Source organism: Halichoerus grypus, chromosome 4 (assembly GCF_964656455.1).
Source record: "Halichoerus grypus chromosome 4, mHalGry1.hap1.1, whole genome shotgun sequence".
In the NCBI taxonomy this organism is placed as follows: domain Eukaryota; kingdom Metazoa; phylum Chordata; class Mammalia; order Carnivora; family Phocidae; genus Halichoerus; species Halichoerus grypus.
In genome coordinates this window covers 150,463,395-150,484,163 of record NC_135715.1, presented here as the reverse complement: position 1 = coordinate 150,484,163, position 20,769 = coordinate 150,463,395, and the positions used below count along the sequence as shown (strand labels likewise).

Genomic DNA, 20,769 nt, shown 5'->3' with positions numbered 1-20,769 from the left:
GGCACTATACAATCTATTACAATACCACTGACTATATTCCCTATGCTATGCCTTTTATTCCTGTGACTCATTCATCCATAAGTGTATCTCCCGCTCCCTTCACCCTTGTGCCCATCCCCCAACCCCTTGTCCTCCTCAAAGAGACCTTTTAAATGCATACATCATGTTACACCCCTGCTTAAAATCACTGCTTCTCATGGCATTCAAAATGAAATTAAAACTCCTTCATCTAGCCTTCATACTCAGGTCCCACAAATTCTGTCCCCAGCCTATATCTCTAACCACACTCTGTGACATGCTCCTGCTCACAATGTCCTTTTTCATCTCTGGGATGTATCAAGTTGCTCCTCTGCCATCTTGCCATCCCTTGCTCCACTGCCTAAAGCTTACTCACCCCGCCATTCTCCCTCTACAGGCTACCTCCTTGGGTCTTCCCTCCATACCTCTCTCCACCATCTGAGTCATACTTCCAGTGAAACCTGCCATAGCGACCCTCTGATTCCTTTCATATGAGATTTTGTAATCGATATATATTTACTTGTTTAAGGACTTATTGCCTCATGAGACTACAAGCTTCCTGAGGGCAGGAATTGTTTTTTTCAGTACTTAGAAAAATGCCTGGCACGTGGTAGTCAGTAAAGGTTTGTGAGAACCTTCCAAATGAGATTCTGATGCTCTTTCTCCAGATGTAGAAGAAGAGGGTCAGAAAGGTTGGGTAATCTACCCAACATCCCAAAACACAGTCCAGATCTAAATCCCATGTTCTCAAATGCTGCATTGTCTCTCGAATGTAGAGGGGCTTCTCTCATGAAAATAAATAAGAAAGGCCTGGAAATGGTGTAGGCAGCTAAAGAGGAGGACAGCCTGGTTCTGGTTAATGAGGTTCTGGTTGCAGACAAAGAGCAGCCTCTGTGAGAGGGGACTGGAAATGAAGTAAGGTCCTTGGGGTTTCCACCTCACATCATAAAATAAGGATTGAGGGAAGTGGGTTTGCAAAGGGAAAGGGCTCTCAGAGGATCCTGTGGAATGGAGGGAAGAGACTGGAGAGCAGGAAGAACATGAGCAAGGAAAGGGGGTGAGGCTTCCCAGCAGCCATGGGGATAAAAGAATGAATGTGTGGTTGACCGAACGCAAGTATCTACTTTGGGAAATATTTGCAGACTCTGAGAATGAGCAGCTTGGACAGAATCAGAGGAGCTGAACTTCCCAGGTGTGTCAGGAAGTACTCAACCAGGATGAATCTATGGTACTTATTATATTCCTCTGAGTTTTCTGAGTACTCTTCTCCCTGGAGAGACTTCTACTCTCTAGTATAACTTGTTTGCCCCTCATCAAGTTCTGGCATAACCCCCAGTTCCTCTGGAAACTCCCACTTCACTGCTATTAGCGGAGCTACATCCTGCTGCAAAGGTCAGGGGCAAGAACATAAATCATGATCAGCAGTGGAAGGAGAGGAATGCCTGCGCACGAAGACCACAGATGGATTTTCCAGGAGGAGAGTTAAAAGTTTAAAGATTCTGGGGTATGTTTAATACCACATCTTATGCTCTCAGAAATGGATGTAAATCTGGGTATAGTCTTAGACCACTTAAGAATGTGGCAGGCCTAAAAGACACAAACGGTGGGAGGGATGGAGTAGCTGGGTGATGGACACTGGGGAGGGTATGTGCTATGGTGAGTGCTGTGAATTGTGTAAGTCTGATGAATCACAGACCTGTACCCCTGAAACAAATAATACATTATATGTTAATAAAAAAATAAAGAACATAAGAATAAATATAGCAAGAGATCTTCATGAGAAAAAAATTATAAACTTTACTAGACATTAATTATAAAGACATATATCATGTTAACATATAACAAAATTATTATAAAGATGTCAGTTCTCCCCAACTTAATGTATAGATTCAAGTCAATTTCAATTTAAAAAAACCTCCAAAAAATAAAAAATAAAAATAAAAAAGTACAGAAGCTCCTGACTTCAGACATATTCCTTTATGGTTAAACCTCTGTGTAGTTATATTTAGCAAGGGACAAAAAGTAGTAATATTAGGTTTATTGTGTCAGTCACTAAAAAGCAAAATATTTAGTATTAAGAGTTTGCTAAGGAAAACTATACCTTAAAACTAGAATCCAAATAATCCAAAACAGGTATCTTATGAAGTGTGTAGAAACAGGCTGATGGCTCCTGGAAGGCAACCACAGCTGGCTCCCAGGTCCCCTCTACCTAGAGACAGTTGCTAGGCAGTACTAGATTTGCTCACAAATGCACTTTTCACCCAATGATCAGTATTATGATAACATACAAGCCCCCTCCCAATCAATTTCTCTGCTCCTGTTTCACTAAAGGCAAGAGACTCTGGTCAACATTATTGATGACCACTGGTAGTCTCATGGACACTGAATTGTGCCAGTCTATTTCCTGAACAAAAAGATGAAGATCTTTGCCTTCTAGGTCTAGGAGTGTCTAGAAAATTCTGAGAGCTACATAGTTCATTTGTTCTTAATTCCTTTGAGGCCAGCGTAAATGTTGTCCAGGGATCAGCATAATGGATAATGGATCTGAGACTCATTATCTTCTAAGTTTTCGTATTGATTTACAAAAAACCAATACTGCAATTCATTTAACTTAAACTTACCTAAAAAATATTTAGTAGACAGATTCTGAGAATTTGAAATGTATAAAGAAAACAAAAATATCATTCTAGACTTCTAAGATTTTACTTTTGTATTGATGGTATTAATGTGCTCAGTAATACAAAAATAAAAGGTAGAAGTATGATTGTCCCTTTTTCCAAATGGAGCTCTTTCCACTACATCTGCCCAATCATTTATGGGCTGTGTTCCCATCACTTGTACTCAACACTTCCGAAAACAAACCCATCTTTTCCTCAAAGCAGCATGCTACTAATATTCTCATTTTTCTTAAAAGTGCCTTCACCTTCCTGGTCCTTTAGACTTAAAATTCCAGAGCTATAATTGCCTCCTCCCCTATATTTTCTCCATGTCTAATAACCAATCTTGCTTCTTATTTCTTTTGTTCTCTCTCCCTCTGAGCCTTCCTATTAATGTTTTCCTGCATCACTTTATTCTATTTGCCAGTTCTCTCTCTTCTCTCTCTCTCTCCCAATTTTCAGTCTGGAATTAAGAAGATCCAATCTTAGCCCCTCAACTGCCTAACAAGCCTTCTGCTCTAGTCACCCCGTGCCGCCTTCAAAATTCCTGGCACCCAGTAGGCATGATTCCCTGCTTTCCTCTGTCCGTCTCTAAATATTTACTCCTGCCTCTAAGCCTGTTTCACCTGGAATGCCCTTAATGGTTTTTGTCTCTAATCATCTCAGATTTAGTCATCCCCTAAAACTATTCTAAATCCCCACTTCCTCCATGGAGCTTTCCTCACTTCTTCAAACTTACACTAATAGAAAGCTCTCACTAGTATCTTTCAAAAACTAGTCAATTGGCATCTCCATTGTTCTAGAATAGGAGTTAATCAAGAATCTTAAGTCATAATAAGAACTGATACTTGTATCATGCTTACTCTGTACTAAGCACTAATCTAAATACTTCCATTTGTTAAGTGCAATTATTCACAACAACTTCATGAAGTAGATATGATTATAATCCCTGTTTTATCAATGAGGAAACTGGGGCACAGGGAAGCTATATAACTTGCCCAAGGTCACACAGTAAGTGGCAGACTTGGGAATCAAACTCAGACACACTAGCTCCAAAATTCATGCTTTAAGCCACTAATCCTTATAATAGGTTCCTTCCAGTTTTAAATTTTCTACACAGTTGACTGAAGCGAAACGAAGAAGGGGAGAGATTCATTCAGTAACCAGCCCAAAGTTACATAAAGTAGTGTTTCCCAAAACGTAGTATGCTGTGAATTACCCAGGGGTCTTTTAAAATGCAGATTCTAATTTAGTAGGTATAGGATGAAGACTAAGAGTCTACATTTTTAACAAGTCCCCACATGAGACTAATTTTACTGGTCCACATACCACACTTTGAATAGCAAGTACAAACAGAAATGCTAGCTGTGACTGGAACTCATTTCTGACTTATTCCATCCAGTGTTATCCCAAACATTATAATAGGTAAGGCGGGAGAAAATGTGACTGAGAGAATTTGCTAGGAAATAGTTTACCCCATTTTGAATCACCTTCTTGCAGATCATAAGGGGCGAATACATTTTATAGTGCTTTTTTTCCACCTGAATTTTTACTCTGTAGTAGTATCAGGGCTACATTTAGATAGCTCTAAGATTTACCACCCCTCTCAAATCTGTGCAAGTATGGAGCTTGTCCAAGATTTCTTGTCTATAAATTCATTATTCACGTCTCTATATCCCATCACTTTATTGCTCTGGGTAGTGATCTGGGGATATGGGGGTTGAAGGAGGAAAGAGTATTTAGGGGGGAAACAGACTTTCTGAAACCCCAGAAAGCTGGAGTCAGGACACCACTCATGGGTATCTGGGCATTCATTCTGCTTTTTCTTCTCAATGAGCTTGCTGCTGAGTTAGGCTAGAGAACCAGAGAGTCCTAGATATCTTAATTGTTTTTTCCAATAAAGGCAAATATTGTCCAAGTTCTTCCTAAATAGTGATGTATGTCCCTGGTGTTAAAAAATACAGGACAAAATAAAGCTTCCCAGACCTAAAAGGCTTACCTTTTGCATCTAGTATTAACAGTTGTATATCTCTCTTTTGGGGGTTCTGGTAGCCAGGGGAAGCTGCTCTGAGACTTGCTGAACTATGTGGACAGCTGGCTTCCACCACGCCTGGATGTCCTTGGCAAAATACGCAAATACATCGGAAACTTCAGGACCGTGAGTGGGTATATTCTCTTTCTAGCCATCTATCATCTATTTAAGCCTATAAAGTTTTTTTTTTTTAAGAGCATGACAGTTCTTTTCATGTCATTTATTTCTGTCTATCATTTAAGTTAAAACCACCTCCTATCCCCCCGCCCCGCCCCGCTTTTTCCTACCACTCCTGCCCTCTCCAAATCTGTCAATTTGTGGGCCAAATTCTGTTTGCTTTGTCTTCCCTCACCTAAAGTCCTAGTTTTGTAACTTACTCTATTGTGCTATGCCCTTAAACAAGTCTGTATCCAGGAGCTTTTATTATGGACTCTAAATAATATTAATCACCAACTAAAGATTTTTTTTTGTTAGAGAAGGACATAAAATAAAACAGTATTCCTTACATTTCTTTTAGATGTATTTAGGATTCCAGACAAAATAGTTCTTTGAGATCTGAAAAATAAACCTTGTGGGTTTCTCTCATATATGAGAGGCAAGGAATTATTCAAGGATTAAGCTTTTTCTTAAAGGAAACTGCAAAGATGCTTTCAGTTTACTATAGTATTTTTATACATATTTATACAACATGATTTTCCATTAATAAAATTTTAACTATATAATGATACTTTCCAGTATACAATGTACCCTCATTTTCAATACATTACTTCTGGAGTAATTAATAAATCTGAATTATTAACGACATTATTGTTTTTAAAAAGATTTTGAGGGTCTTCAAAAATATCTCCTCATATATATTTCATAGCTTTATAGAAGTAATTTGTTGAAAATCTATAGCTCTGAGACATGCCATGTTGTTTCATTATTTTACCTCCTCCTTCCAAAATATAACTAAGTGTATGGGGGAGGAGGGATTTATTTTAGTTCCCTCAGTATTCTGCTCAGTGATTTACAGAAAAGCATTTTGTTCCACAAACGTTTATTTTAGTAGAAATTGCCTTTAGAGTGCCATGTCAACCACCATGATCTTGTGTCACAGATTTCCCAGGACACATCCCAAATGAGTGCTAGGAAAAGAGGAAGCTCTCTCAGATAATTCACTATTACAGCATTGATTTCTGTATTGATTACAGAGTAGCTGATTTCTTGGTTCATCGCATTTAAATCAAGTCCAAATTTGTACTTTGTAGAAAGCTGTTTTAAAGAGCACAAGAAAATCCAAAACTGTTTCATTAGGGCGACACTGGAGGACAAACAACAAATCCTCTGAATTATGTAGAGGCCATTATTTTACTGACAGAGATGGGCTTCCTATAGTCAGCTTACTACAGTGAGTCTTGTAATCATGGGTTATCTGCATTTGGCAATGCTATGGATTCATGTACTCCCAACACTTAGGAGCATATAAACTTGAAAGAATTAAGACATTTTTCTGGAAAATGTATTTGAATTAAATGCGGAAGACCTGAGGTGGAGAAAGAATTTGAAAGCTAATAGTATTATATTTTGATAACCTTCATGAAAGCACAAGACTGACTTTATTACCTACAGAATAACCAGTCTTCATACCCAAATACCAAGCTTTGTCAGAGAAAAAAGATTTGGGAGGAGCAAACAAAGAAAAAAAAAATCACAGGTGAAGTTTGGCAGGTAAAATAAAACTCCGTAAAAAGAAAGGTAATATAAGCTAACTAAAAATTAAAGTACTAGGGGACAAGGATGATTTGACGATGAAGATAAAAAAAATACATTAATTTTTAAGTATATGCTTTAAAAAGATTGATGAGAAATGAGGAAACTTAAGATACAAGTAGACTTTAAAAATGAAATGAAGATACACAATAATTAAAAGACTCAAATTCTTATACAGAGATATCTCCTGGATATTCTATATTTTGTGTAGGCGAAGTGATCATCTTAATAAGAGCAAAGCCTGAGTGCGGCTCTGTCAATACATTTTTCCATGTTAATACAATATAATATGAAATAGCTGTCAATACAGTAGTAATAAGCATTTCTAAGAAATGAAAGCTACATCAAACTGTAAAAAACTGAACATTATTGTTGAGTCAAAGACTAATGAGAATGATACTTAGAATCATGTTACATGAAAAATTTACTTGGAGTAAGAAATAGTATGATTTGAATCGCTTCAAACACAAAAACAAAAGCAAGTAAAAGTCACCCTAAGATGGAACTGATTAAACAAGTAAATAAAAGAAATGAGTCCAACTGGTGTGAGCAGATAAGCTAGAGCAGGTTTGGCAAGGTTTTACTTCATCTGTAAAGAGACAGAGAAGTGAGCAGAAGCTTCAGAGAACATAGGAAAATGCTACATACGATGAACGGCATCAGAGGGCCGATTCCAGTCACCCTTTCTCCATGTTCAGCCCACGTACAACAGGATTTGGAGATCAATCTTCCCGTAAGGGGCACAAGCACACTTCTCCTTTGAGGTCATTCTCACTTTGAATTCCAATGCCGTCTTTCTCAATGGCCCACAATGAACACAGCCACTTTTTCCCAATCACAAACTCACCACTAGGTTGCAGTCTTAGCTCAACTGCTTCTTTAAGAACATCTGTTCACAAGCAGTTAACCATTTCAACGGTTGAACACGTATTACTTCTCCCTTGCGACGAGAGGTGATGCAAGCCACACTTAATTTGTCAATCAGTTCAGCAGCCCACCTAGATTCTCTAGCACATGTCTTGTTTTTCAAGAGCATCAAAACTCACAAATTGCTCCCCCACCCAAAAAAACCCTCACAAGTTGCCCCTCCAAAAATGCTCACTCAGCCAGGCAGTATCTTAAAAGCTTTCCTCCACTACAAGGCACATGATCATGTAACCAATAAAAATCATTCCTTGGGTATTTTCAGCCTCTATTTTTAATATGTGACCAACAGTTAAATAACAGGTACATAATTACTTCCTCTTTGTTTACGGGGCTTTTCTTGGGTCCCAAGACCCCCATCTAAGACCCCCATCAGCCTTGTGCTGATGCCTTTGAAAAGTCCCCCTTTCTGTAATCATTGTAGGCACTTCCACGAGTAATTCCCCAAAAGAGCTTCAGAGAATATTCATTCATAAGAATGCATCTAAAGGCATCTTTTAAAGGAATTTGACACTTTTTATTTTTAAAGGGAAAACTCAGGGAGAGGCAAAAACAAAATAAGGAAATGAAACAGTACGTCTTATTTGTAAAGGATTTGAATCCTTTTGAAACTTTTTCTAATGAAAGTGCTCATAAATGTCTTGTTTCCCTTCCATGAATAACTCCTAAGTTTTGTGGATGTTTTGGAAGAGAGAATAGCTATCACAAATTCTTCTGGAGAAAATGCTTAGGTATTTAGTTTGGAATATATTTTAAAAAACATCTCCAACAATAATAAAGCATCCACGTATAATTTAAAAACAAGTCATACATAACTATAAGTCCTCAAAATTCCTACAAGATAAAGAATCATCTCATAAAATAGACAACATTCATTTAGAGCCTAATGCAGACCAGACCACATAGGTAGTGCTTGCCATGCAGTGTTTCATGTAATCTGCCCCCGAACCCTATAAGGTACATTCTTTTATTATGCAGGCAGTCTTTCCTTTGCATGGTAGCTAATACAGGGCTATAAAAATGACTGTGCAGGCTGAAACTGTCCAGAGATTCTAATAGTCAACCGGAAAAATGACAATGGTCCATGACTTTAAAAAGGTTTTGTCAAAACTTTAAAAATTCTCCTACTGTTAGATTCTAAATATATAGGGAAATCTAAAAATCATAAAATTAGTAAATCAGCATACTGTAATTTAAAACATTAGAAACGCACAGAACTGAAGTGTTTTATTTCTTATTGAGACTGAGTTATAAACACGAAGTTATAAACACTCATCAAGAGAAGTCTGAACAGCTCCAGCCTCCTTCCTCCCATCATGTATCTTACAGTAGAGAGCCAGCATCTTTTCTATTCTTTGGCAAATGACATATTCCTTTCTCAGTCTGGATCAGCTTATCATATTTTATCCTTTATCAACGTCATGCAATATCTTTGAGACTTCCTGTAGTGGGAAGTTTCTTGCCAGCCTCACTTCTGGGACATCTTGCTCTCTCTCTTCATAATTACTTTCCTCATTTGTTGCTAAGGCAGCCTTCACTAAGTGTCTCTGGTTTCAGGTCTAAGGTCTCTCCAGTGGCAGCAATGGCCACAGTCCCACAGTCATTCCATTTATGTTTGGTTTCAATTTCATTTCCAGCATCACTGCTTTTCATTTCTTTGCCACATTTCATCTTTTTGGCCAATTCCTTCTTTTGGTTAGCGATTTTTATAAAATGTCACATGTGTTTATCACTGGGAGCCAAGGAGGCAACACAGCTCGAGGCCTGCGGTCTGTGCGTGAGCTGAAGAACAGTGCCCATCACGGGCAGACTTTGGAAACAGTGATGGGATTGGTTATTGACCGGGATGTGCATCTATTATTTACACAGCGATTTGAAACTGAAATGCTAGGAACAAAGTGTGTATTTTATGCAATTACTCACAGTTACTGTGTATGGTAACTGATGTTTGAACTGTGTTTTGGGAAACTGGTGTTATTTAACTAAACCATGCTAACAGAAATATGTACATGTTGGAACTGTGCAAAGTGAGGACTGCCTATACTCATTTTAGAGACTAGAAAGGCTAATTTTCCCAGTGTCACATAGCAAGTAAGGGGCCAAACTAAGTTTCAACCCTAGTTTTTTCTAGCTCTGAGACTCAGGTCTTAATATTTTTCAACCTCTTAATCCCCTTCACCTATTTCACCCATCCTCTCCACCCTTCTCCCCTCTGGCAACCACTAGTTTGTTCTCTGTATTTAAGTATCTGTTTGTTTGTTCGCTCATTTGTTTTGTTTTTTAGATCCTGCATATAAGTGAAATCATAAGGTATTTGTCTTTCTCTGACTGACTTATTTCACTTAGCATAATACCCTCCAGGTCCATCCATTTTGTTGCAAATGACAAGAGTTCGTTCTTTTTTATGGCTGAATAATATTCCATTGTTTATGCAAACCACATCTTCTTTATTCATTCATCTATCAATACATGCTCAGGTTGCTTCCATATCTTGGCTATTGTAAATAATACTGCAATAAGCATAAAGGTGCATATGTATCTTTTTTGAATTAATCTTTTCGTATCCTTTTGTATCCTTAAATACCCAGAAGTGGAATTACTGAATCATACGGTATTTTTTTTTAACTTTTTGAGGAAACTCCACACTGTTTCCCACAGTGTCTCCACCAGTTTACATTCCCACCAACAGTGCACAAGGGTTCCTCTTCCTCTACATCCTCACCAACACTTGTTTCTTGTGTTTTTGATTTCAGCCATTTTGACAGTGAGATGGTGTCTCCTTGTGGTTGAGGTCTTAACAGTTTCAAATTGCTTTGATGACAGTGCCTTTACTCTTACAAGTACTTGGCTTCTGCTTAAGAAACTTAGTTTTTTTTTATAGGCACTCAAAAATTTTATTTCTTTTTATAACATATGCATGTGAAATGAGATTGTATACAATAGACCAAAGCCTACCCAGATACCAGGACTCATATAAAAATGTTTTGAGGCAAATTTTATTGATTTATTTCTAAATAAGGCAAGTGAAATGTAGATTCAGAATTAAACAAGATTTTCAATAACTTCTGGTCATTGTATGGTGAGAGAATATGAATATCAAATTTTTTAGAATTATTGTACAAAACTGAAAACAAATCCTTTCCAAATTGTAGCAAAATGAACTCCCCCAATATAATACCATTAAGTCTACAAAGACACTAGCAAGTTATTTGATGACATCCAAATTCTATAATGCTTTCTCAATGTAAATTTTGGAACATTCTGAATACTTTTATAAGCCCACTTTTCAAAAATGTCATTGGAAAAATATTGAAATCCAAAGAACTTCTGTTACTTTAAGTGGTTAACATAACAAAACAAATGTACTTTTCTAGGTTCATGTAATTTCAAGTACAGTGGTGCTAAAGATAACACAAAATTTTAATGAAACCTAATCTTTTTGAGAAAAAGCAAGTCATCAAGTTAAACAGTTAAAAGTACTTGAGTCTTTTACTTTTCAGTTTAACAAAGTGACAGTATCTCATTATATTTTGAGGAACATTTAACTACTCCCTAGACTGTTTCCCAAACTGTGTTCCCAAGATATTGTTAATAGGTGTGGCAAAGATCCTGGGGCATTGTCCCTGGGGCTCAAGGGGCATTAAAGAAGCCAGAGTAAGTGCAGGAGTAGACAGGAGAAGAGCTAGAGCTGTGGGATCAGAGAGGAACCAAGAAGCCAGGCCATGTAGGATCTTCTGAGCCTGCATCAGGATTTGGGCTTTTATTCTGAGAGAGATGGGAAACTGCTGAAGGACTTTGAGGAGAGGATTATGGTGTAAGAGAAGTGAATGAGCATCCTTCTCCTTTCTCAGACCTGGTAATTAATGGGAAGGAGATGCAGGGGAGAGAGGCAGACAGCGAGAAAAGCAGACACGAGAACCACTCTGCTCTCCTGGCTTTGACCTGGCGATGGGGAGGAGTGTTTAGTATGTCAGGAAAATACCAAAGGTAAAGGAGCAGCGCTTGCCCCACACTGGAAGAAAGTTCTCTCAGGCCGCCCCCCCACCCCACCCCACCCCACCCCACCCCACCATTGCAACATGTTGACAGCATGATCATCAGACAGAGGGAGACTAAGAGGTTAAATTTTCTGGCTGAGAATCTTTTCAATCTTCACCATGCAGGCAAAGTGGCCATAGCCAGAAGGTGGCTCTAGGGTAGACTTCTCGGGCAGAGCTCTGTTACAGTCACAGATTTCAGAAGGGAGCCTTGCTAACTCAAAGTGTGCTCCCTCGATGGGCTGTGTCAGCACCATCACCACCTAGGAGCTTTTCGCAAATTTAAATTCTCAGGCTGTACCTAAAACCTACTTAATCAGAATCTCTGGGGGTGAGGTCCAGGAATTTGTGATTTAACAAGCTGTCCTGGTGATTCTTGTTCCTGTTAAAGTTTGAGAAGCACTGGTCCCTAGCACCATCAGGAGCTGAATGTGAGGTTGAGTCCATCAGTGAGTCCCACAAGTGTCTTGGCCTAAGCCTAAAAGGAACAACAACCTCCTTCAGCCACCAGGCACAGAGGTTGCCCAGCATGCTAAGGAGGCGGCGAAGGTAGAGCACTGGGAATGCCAGGAGCCTATCTTGCCCCCATTCCTTCAGGTCTTATGAGCCACATACCTCTCAATATAATAATGATATATCTCATTTCAGACATCTGACCTTCTTGGAGGAGGCAAGAGGATAGATAAGAGACTGGGTATTTTATGCAAGAGAACCCAAGTACTTTCCAAAAGAACTACAGTTGACCCTTGAACAACATGAGGCTTAGGGGCACCAAACCCCTACACAGTTGAAATTCCACATGTAACTTTTGACTCCCCCAAAACTTAACTACTAATAGCCTACTGTTGACCAGAAGCCTTACTAACAACATAATCAATTAATACATATTTTGTATGTTATATGTATTATATACTGTATTCTTACAATAAAGTAAGCTAGAGAAAATAAAATGTTATTAAGAAAATCGTAAGGAAGAGCAAATACACTTATACTACTGTATTGTAAAGAAAACAAAACAAAACCTGTGTATAAGTGGACCCATGCAGTTCAAACCTGTGTTGTTCAAAGGTCAACTATGTTTAAAATATTGGATGGAACTTTAAACTAGATTGGACTTTTTAAAAAATTTTTTATTTTCATTTTTCTAAGCAGCAGGTGGTTAGCATGGGTGGAAGACCAGATCAGCTGCAAAGTGTTGAAGCCTCAAGTTATCTGTACATCTGGGTTATTATACTACAATTACAGTAGGTTAATATGTATTATCAATTTCCAAGAGTGAAAGACTGTGTAGTGTTTTCACACTTATTTCAACACAGGACCCTGTCTTTTCCTCCAAGAATAATAAAATATAACCTTGATTGCATGCTTTCTATCTGCTAGGGACTATATTAAGTAAACATATGCCCCAATAATAGTATAGAATAACACAAAAGTAGTTTCTGTACCATTCCCACCGTGGCAGAGGAAATTTGCAGTAAAGCTAATGGATCTCAGGGGTCCTTTTCACTTGCATAGGCCTCTTCTGAGGCCCTATATCTAATTTTGTATTTATAATTTTGTGTTTTTCTTTTAAAGGGCCACTATATTTCAGCTCCACTATCCCTTGCCACCTGACTGCCACCTACAAGAAATGCAAGGTCCATAACAGAGTTTACTTACCTGGTAAAGAAAAATAATGGGAGAACAGATCTGCATTAGCCACTTGCATCTTAGAGATTAGGAAACGGAGACAGAATTATACAGAGCTTTAGTAAGTTATTCAGTCATACCATTAGTGTCCCTCAAGAGCTGGGATTTGAGCCCAGTTGTCTGACCCCACATCCCACACACTTAATCACTAGGCGGTACTGCCTCTCTCCAGCTTGAGGCATTATTTCCATTATAAACTAGTTTTGGAATTTGTTTATAGTAGACTAGGTCAGGTGTCTTGGGGGAAAAAATCAATCCACCTACTTACACCCATACGGAATTAAGTAACCACATGAGAATTTAAGGATAAAGCAAACCTAATTCTGCCAGATGGGAAACTAAGTCTGGGCTGCTGGCTCCCAGCTCACCTTCAACTCTGGGCCATAAAGGACTAGAAGAGGCCAGAAGAAGGAGTAAGAAACTTATGAAACGGAGAGCCATGCTCAGCAATGGAAGCCAACATTGTGAGTGCTCCTTAGGAATCAGAAGGTAGTGTAAGCCCAACATAGAGTGAAATGCTGGTGAGGATGGAGGGGAGGCTCAGAGGGCCACAACTGAGATGTGAACTGAGGCAGATAGTGCTGAGGGCAAATTGCTTCCCACCCCCCCCCCCACTCTCCTATGGGAACCTAAAATGGCGTGGCAATCATAGTCAGTCAGCCAAACTGGGGTCAGAGCTAGAATATAACTCTTCTTTTTAAAGTTGGAAGTTTGACCAACATTGAAGGCTTGCAGGTGTGTACAGAAATCAGAACTCTGCAATGGGACGTTTGCTGTACATGAACACATACACACACGTACACACACACATGCTGCATGAGCATAAACCTCCCAGACCCAGAACGTTGCCCATTACATTGATCTCATGGAGGTAGAAGGCAAGAGTATTCGCTGGGAGCAACCACATGAAAATAGGAACAGAGCCTGGATCTAGCTGCAGTGGAAAATCAGGGGAGGTAGTGCCTTACTGTGCATTTCCTATATTCCTCACTCCCTGACCAGGATAGGAAATAAAAAATAAAGCCATTTGCTCTGAGACATGAACAGTGCCTCCAGTGGAGGGATTAAGAATATCCCAAGGGAGGAGTGGACCCCTGAAAAGGAAAATAGGAATAATGGCACCCAGACTAAGGTATACATGCATTGGCTAACTGAACATGAAAAAAAAAAAAGGTATACATGCATTTCTTCTCTCCTCCCTTGTCTTCTCATCCCCTCTCCACTCATTTTTTTCTTCTCTTCTCTCTCTGTCTCATGCACACATGCATGTGTGCGCGCACACACACACACACACACACACACACATACACACATACCCTATGAGAAACATAAACCAGGGCTTAGGCTTTTGTTCAAGGTAAATGTCACTAACCAAGGCAATCCACTGGTACAAAAAATAAAGATGAGCTTAAAGGGAAAATTAATTAGATCTCTAAGGAATATGAGCATTTTGAAATAAAGATAACAAACTCAAATTACAACAAAATTTAACAATTTCAAAGACAGAGAAAATTCCAAAGGCTTCCAGAAGCAAAAAGAAAAAATAAAAATAGAAAAAGGCAAATAGAAATAATCACCTCCAAAATCAAGAATCAAAGAGGGACTAGACTTTTTAACAGCAATACTAGCTAGAAGACATTGGAGCTATATCTTCAAAGTTCAGAAGGAAAATACATTTAAACGTAGAATCTTATTTCCAGCTAAACTATAGTTTAAATGTGAGGAGAAATAAATATTACAGAAAGTTTACCATATATCCTCTTTGAAATAGCTATTATAGGTCAAACTCCAGGAAAAAAAAAAAGAAATAAATTCAGGAGCAGGCAGTGAGATATGTGTGAAAGAGTAAAGAATTGTGTACTTTACTGTATGGTGACTAACATAACATAATAAAAAAAAGAATTGTGTACTTTAATTGTTTAAATGAGCAATTACTACAAATAAACCCATCTGACCAATATGAATCTGGAATGAAATTCTAAATCATACAAATAGGAGCTTGGAGTATATAGATGTAGGATATAGATGAAAGTGTGTTAAGAACCAGTTAAGTTTATTTGTTTGGAAAAAAGACTGGATATTGATAAACTTAGATAGTTCCCCTAGTTTAGTAATTTAGAAGTAACTGCCAGAAGAACAAAAGTAGAATGGGTAACTTTCAAAATAGCTGAAGCAAATATGATATCCAATAAATGAAAGGAAAGGAGAAAAAGACACAAAACTCAGGAAGAAAGCATGATGTTTTTTCCTAGCTTCTCTCAAGGTTTTGTATTTAGGTAGTTACTTTGGAAAGAATCCCAAAGAACAGGAGTAGGGGACTGGCAAGAGTGACACTGACTAGGAGGGAAAGCCAATTTAATGGAATCAATTTAAGACTGCATTATTAAGTCAATCAGAATGGTGGGCAACTAGGGCTCAATCCACTAGGGTCTTCTGAGGAGCCATGCAGAATGCACCTTAGAGGGGTGCCTTGGGGGCTAAGTTGGTTAAGCATCTGCCTTCTGCTCAGGTCATGATCCCAGGGTCCTGGGATTGAGTCTCTCATCGGGCTCCCTGCTCATTGGGGAGTCTGCTTCTTCCTCTCCCTCTACTGCTCTCTCTCTCTCTGTGTCAAATAAATAAATAAAATCTTTAAAAAAAGAATGCACCTTAGAATTATCTACTCAAAGGATAGAAGAGAAGGATATTTATCTTTCAGCTCCTATGCACCGTTGATCAAGGGTTGCCCATGGTTGTTAATTTGCCTGCACTTCTTGGTTCATCCATGTGTCACAATGGTGAGAGGTTCTTACAGGTGTCCCAGGCCGTGGTGGTAAAGAAGCCTTGGAGTAGAAAGCAAGAGATCCACAGTGCAGCTGAGACAATGTGTTGTCAGGTTATACCTGTACACAGGGGGTAGCTTCAACAAAGGCTGGAGTAAAACGAAAAGCCAAAAGATGGCAGCAATAATTGTAACGATAATCCTTATACAGAGGTTCAACTCATTAGGTTAAAGAAATGTAGTACTATGTTATTTAAACTTCAAGGGATACATACAAAAATATTAATATACTGCTCCTTCGAAGACTTGGCACATAATCTATATTCCCTGACTTTAATAAAATAAAATTAGAACTGAGAAACAAGGTTCTTAGGGGGAACTTCCTCCTTTTATTTCTTCCTCCTCCTCCTTCTTCTTTTTCTTTTTGTTAAGTAAATTTGGTTATCTGAATGAGTCCTGTTGAAAATAACTAAATATACTGGATAAGTAATTTTAAAAACTCTTCTTTAAAAAGTCTTCTTAGAATTAACAAAGAGCCAACAAGATTGTAAGGTTACCAGGTAAAGCCTGAAGGGAACAGAGGAACCTAAAGGGGTAAGCCAATGCAGAGCCCGCTTTTTGCTTGAAAATAGTTGCCAATCCCAGTAAATTTGAATGTCCATTTTGCTAACTTCATTTGAGTGAGGAAATGAGAAAAAAAAGCCCAGGGTCATACAAGGTGAGCAATCTAATACTAGACACTTCCCACAATAAGCTGGACTCTCAAAAAGTTACATTCTGAGACTAAGGGTTAACTAGAAATGAACCAGCACTTATGGGGTATTATAGTATACATTTCCATCATTGAGGTAGCCCCAGGGACCTTAAGGCTTGAACATGGATTAAGGTGGACTTGATATGGTAATATAATTAAAGTAATATCTTTAGGGATCTGGCAGAAACCAATTTGAAACTTCTCTGGGAAAAGATCTCAGAATATCTTGTAATAGTTTTTGAAGTACAATGGCCACAAGGCAGCCCAAAATAACCAAGTTAATAAACAAAACTCTACCAATGAGAACTGGGAAAAGTAATAGACAAAAGAAACAGATGTGCAAACCTTTAGATACCAGAATTATCAGCCAAAGACTATAAGACCAAACTATGTTTAAATAAATAAAGACAAATTTGGAGGAAAAGTTTGTGGGGAAGGAGAAACTATAAAGACTGAGATCACATTTAAAAGGGAACAAACAAAACCTCTAGAACTGAAAAATACAGTGTTCCAAATTAAGAAATCTGTGGGTAGGTTAAACAGTAGATTACGTACAGCTAAAGAAAGAATTAGTACACTAGAAGATAAGAGAAAATATCCAGAATGCAGCATTGGGAGGTAATAAAATAGAATATATGAAAGAGGGTTATATGTTTAAAGGATAGAATAAGAAGGGTTAATATAACTAATTGGAGTCTCAGAAAGAAAGAAAAGAGAGACCGATACTTTAAAATATAATAGCTGAAATTGCACTACTAGATATTTATCTAAAGGATACAAAAATGCTGATTTAAAGGGGCACATGCACCCCAGTGTTTATAGCAGCACTATCACCAGTAGCCAAACTATGGAAAGAGCCCAAATGCCCATCAACTGATGAATGGATAAAGAAGATGTGACATATATATATATATATATATATATATATATATATATATATACACACACAATGGAATATTACTCAGTGATCAAAAATAATGAAATCTGGGGCGACTGGGTGGCTCAGTCGTTAAGCCTCTACCTTCGGCTCAGGTCGTGGTGCCAGGGTCCTGGGATCGAGCCCCGCATCAGGCTCCCTGCTCTGCAGGAAGCCTGCTTCTCCCTCTCCCTCTGCCCCTGCTTGTGTTCCCTTTCTCACTGTGTTTCACTCTCTGTCAAATAAATAAATAAAATCTTAAAAAAAAAAAAAAGAATGAAATCTTGCCATTTGCAACAACGTGGATGGGACTAGTGTGTATTACGCCAAGTGAAATATGTAGGTAACCTATATAAACAATGGGTGATATAAAACAATAGTAATTATGCCTTGCAAGTTTTAAAAAAGTAATATATTTTCTGCAATGGTGAACATGGTAATTCCAAACAATGCAATTGCTGAGAACAACTAGAAGAGCTAGCATCAGCGAGCCTAAGAATTATAGGGCCAAGTTTCAGGAAAAGGAAAAAATACAGATGGGAAGCCTAATATTTGGGACATCTATTGATTCCCGAAGAATCAGCTAATAGGCTAACAGCTGAACTAGGCTTTTCACAGACTCATAGGGTTAGCAGGACAAAAACTGGAGGGCAGGACCAATTAAGTAGTAATGTGGTACTTGTAACACTCCCAGCCTCAGGTGGCATTCCCAAATGCTACACTCTAGGAGTAAGTGTGAACTAAAATAGAACAGCCAGCTTCAAGTCACCTCAGGAACTGGATTAAACTAAAACAATCTGGGGTCACTAATGTACCTAGACAAGAGTAAAACCTTTTTGGAGGAAAAATAGCATCATTCTAGTCCTCAAAATATTTCTACTATATATATATATATATATATATATATATATATATATATATATATATATTTATTTATTTATCTATCTATCTATCTATCTATCTATCTATCTATCTATCTATCAGAGAGAGAGAGCGCACAAGCAGGGGGAGCGGCAGGCAGAGGGAGAAGGAGGCTCCCCACTGAGCAAGGAGCCTGATGCGGGGTTCGATCCCAGGACCCTGGGATCATGACCTGAGCCGAAGGCAGACACTTAACTGACTGAGCCACCCAGGTGTCCCTCTACAATTTTTCATATTCAATTCCAGTATCAAGCTAAAGAAAACCCATACTAGTAAACATCCCCAAATAGTAAGAGAAATAATAGATAATAGAAAGAGATATACAAGGATACAGGTATTATCAGATATGGGTACTTAAAATAACAATATTTTCAAGGAACTATAAGCAAAATTCAGAATTTCGACAGGGAACTAAAAACTATACAAAAGAGATGAAAAGAAATTCCAGAACTAACAAGTACAATAACTGAAATTAATAATGGAATTAATTGTTTTCAAGGCAGATTACACACAGCTCAAGAGAGAATTAATGAACCAGAAAACAGATCACAAAAAAATGTCAACTGAAGGAGAAAGAGAAGAAAGTTTAGAAAATAGAGAAAACAGTGTAAAGAGAATAAAGAGTAAACAACAAAATAAATGTATGGATAAATTAAATTATAAATAAAATTGCATACAACATAATAACTTGAGTAAATATGTGTGCATACACATACAAATGTATGTATATGTATGTATGTATACATCCATGCATGTTTCTGTATTTTTATGCATATATACACGTACATTAATACCATATATATGCATGCGTGTATATGTTGAGTGTCTTTTGTGAGACTCTTACCCATTCTATTGCGTTGTCTCTGAACAAATTAAGGAAAACATCATGAGGAAAATTTCAAAATATTTAGAACTGAATGAAAAAGCTTATTAAGAGAAAAAAGGAGGAAGATGTAATTAAATATACTGAACAAAAAAAGTGAAAAGAGCCAAAAGAGTAACAGATTTAAAAGAATTAACAAAAGCACACCATAAACTACTACAAGTTAGTAACTATGAAAACTTGAAGAAATGAAAACAAATATTGAAGAAAGAGAAAATTTTGAGATTTCCCAAGATGAAAGAAAACTTAAATAGGTCAATAGGTACTAAGGAAATCTAATCAATTATTTTTAAAAAACCATTTAAAATTGGCTAAGTCTAGACTGTTTTACAAATAAGGTCCACAAAAAACCCATATTCTCTAATTAGTGGGAAAGCTACCCAATTAATTTTATAGTACTAGCACAATCTTCATAACAAAACTGAAAAGGATAAGAGAAGAAAAGGAAATTATGGGCCAATTTCATATATAAACATAGCTGCAAAAATACTAAACAAAAAAGTAATTAAATCCAACATGCTATAAATAACAACAATAACAACAGTAACAACAGAACATCATGATCAAGTAAGGTTTATACCAGAAAGGGAAAGCCTAAAGAGGGAAGGCATTTAAATATAAAAATAAATGCAAAAAAAGAACTTGATAAAATCCAACAACTATATATGATAAAAAGCTCTTAAGAAAACTAGGGATGGAAGGGAATTCCCTTACTTTGATAAGGGAAAACTATAGCAAGCATCATATTAATTGAAAAACTTTAGCACCATTCCTTTTACATTTAGGAATAAGATAAAGATCCTCATTATTGACCCAGAACACAGTAGGTCCTGGCCAATAGAAGACAAGCCCCGAACCAAATAAATTAAATAAATAAAAGAGAAATAAATAGAATATGAGATTAACATACAAAAATTTGCAGTGTTCCTCTTTCCAACAATTAGAAAATAAGATATCACAACAGTAACAAAAATATTAATAAGTCCCACTACATTAATCAACAATGAACGAATGCATAAGGAAAATTTTTTGGTTAAAGTTCTTTAAACGTTCCAAAAAGGTTATAAAATTCTATTAAAGGTTACAAATAATGGAGGGATATACCATGTTTATGATTGGAATGACTCATGCGGAAGTGGGAAGGAAATAAGTTTTTCTAAATATAAGAGCATGGAATCTAAAAACATAATAGGAGTAAAAAATAAACAGTTGTAAATTTATACAATTATGTAAAATTTATAAACAAACACTATACTATGTATTTTAAGGTATATATGTGTGTGCCTACATACACATATTCCTGGTATGAATTCTATTTCTTGATCATGAAGTGTTTTTACATATATCCATATATTTTATTTTAAGGACAAACATTAAAGACCCAGGGAGGCTTATTATTGCTTTCACAAGTGCCTTAAGTGTAAC

General features: G+C 37.4%; 1 protein-coding gene across 5 annotated transcripts in view; it reads left to right on the top strand.

Moving 5' to 3' along the window:
* The window catches only part of HIBCH (3-hydroxyisobutyryl-CoA hydrolase), a 256,064-nt gene that overhangs the window by 196,314 nt on the left and 38,981 nt on the right, over nt 1–20,769 (top strand). For 3 of the 5 annotated variants that reach the window (XR_013447266.1, XR_013447264.1, XR_013447263.1), the window contains exon 16: nt 4,728–4,833. The exons of 1 other annotated variant lie outside the window; for it this stretch is intronic. The gene's annotated coding sequence lies outside the window, so the exon portion shown is untranslated. Of the gene's footprint in view, nt 1–4,727; nt 4,838–20,769 lie in introns of all 5 variants that reach the window. One more of the 5 variants, XR_013447265.1, reaches the window with a different exon arrangement.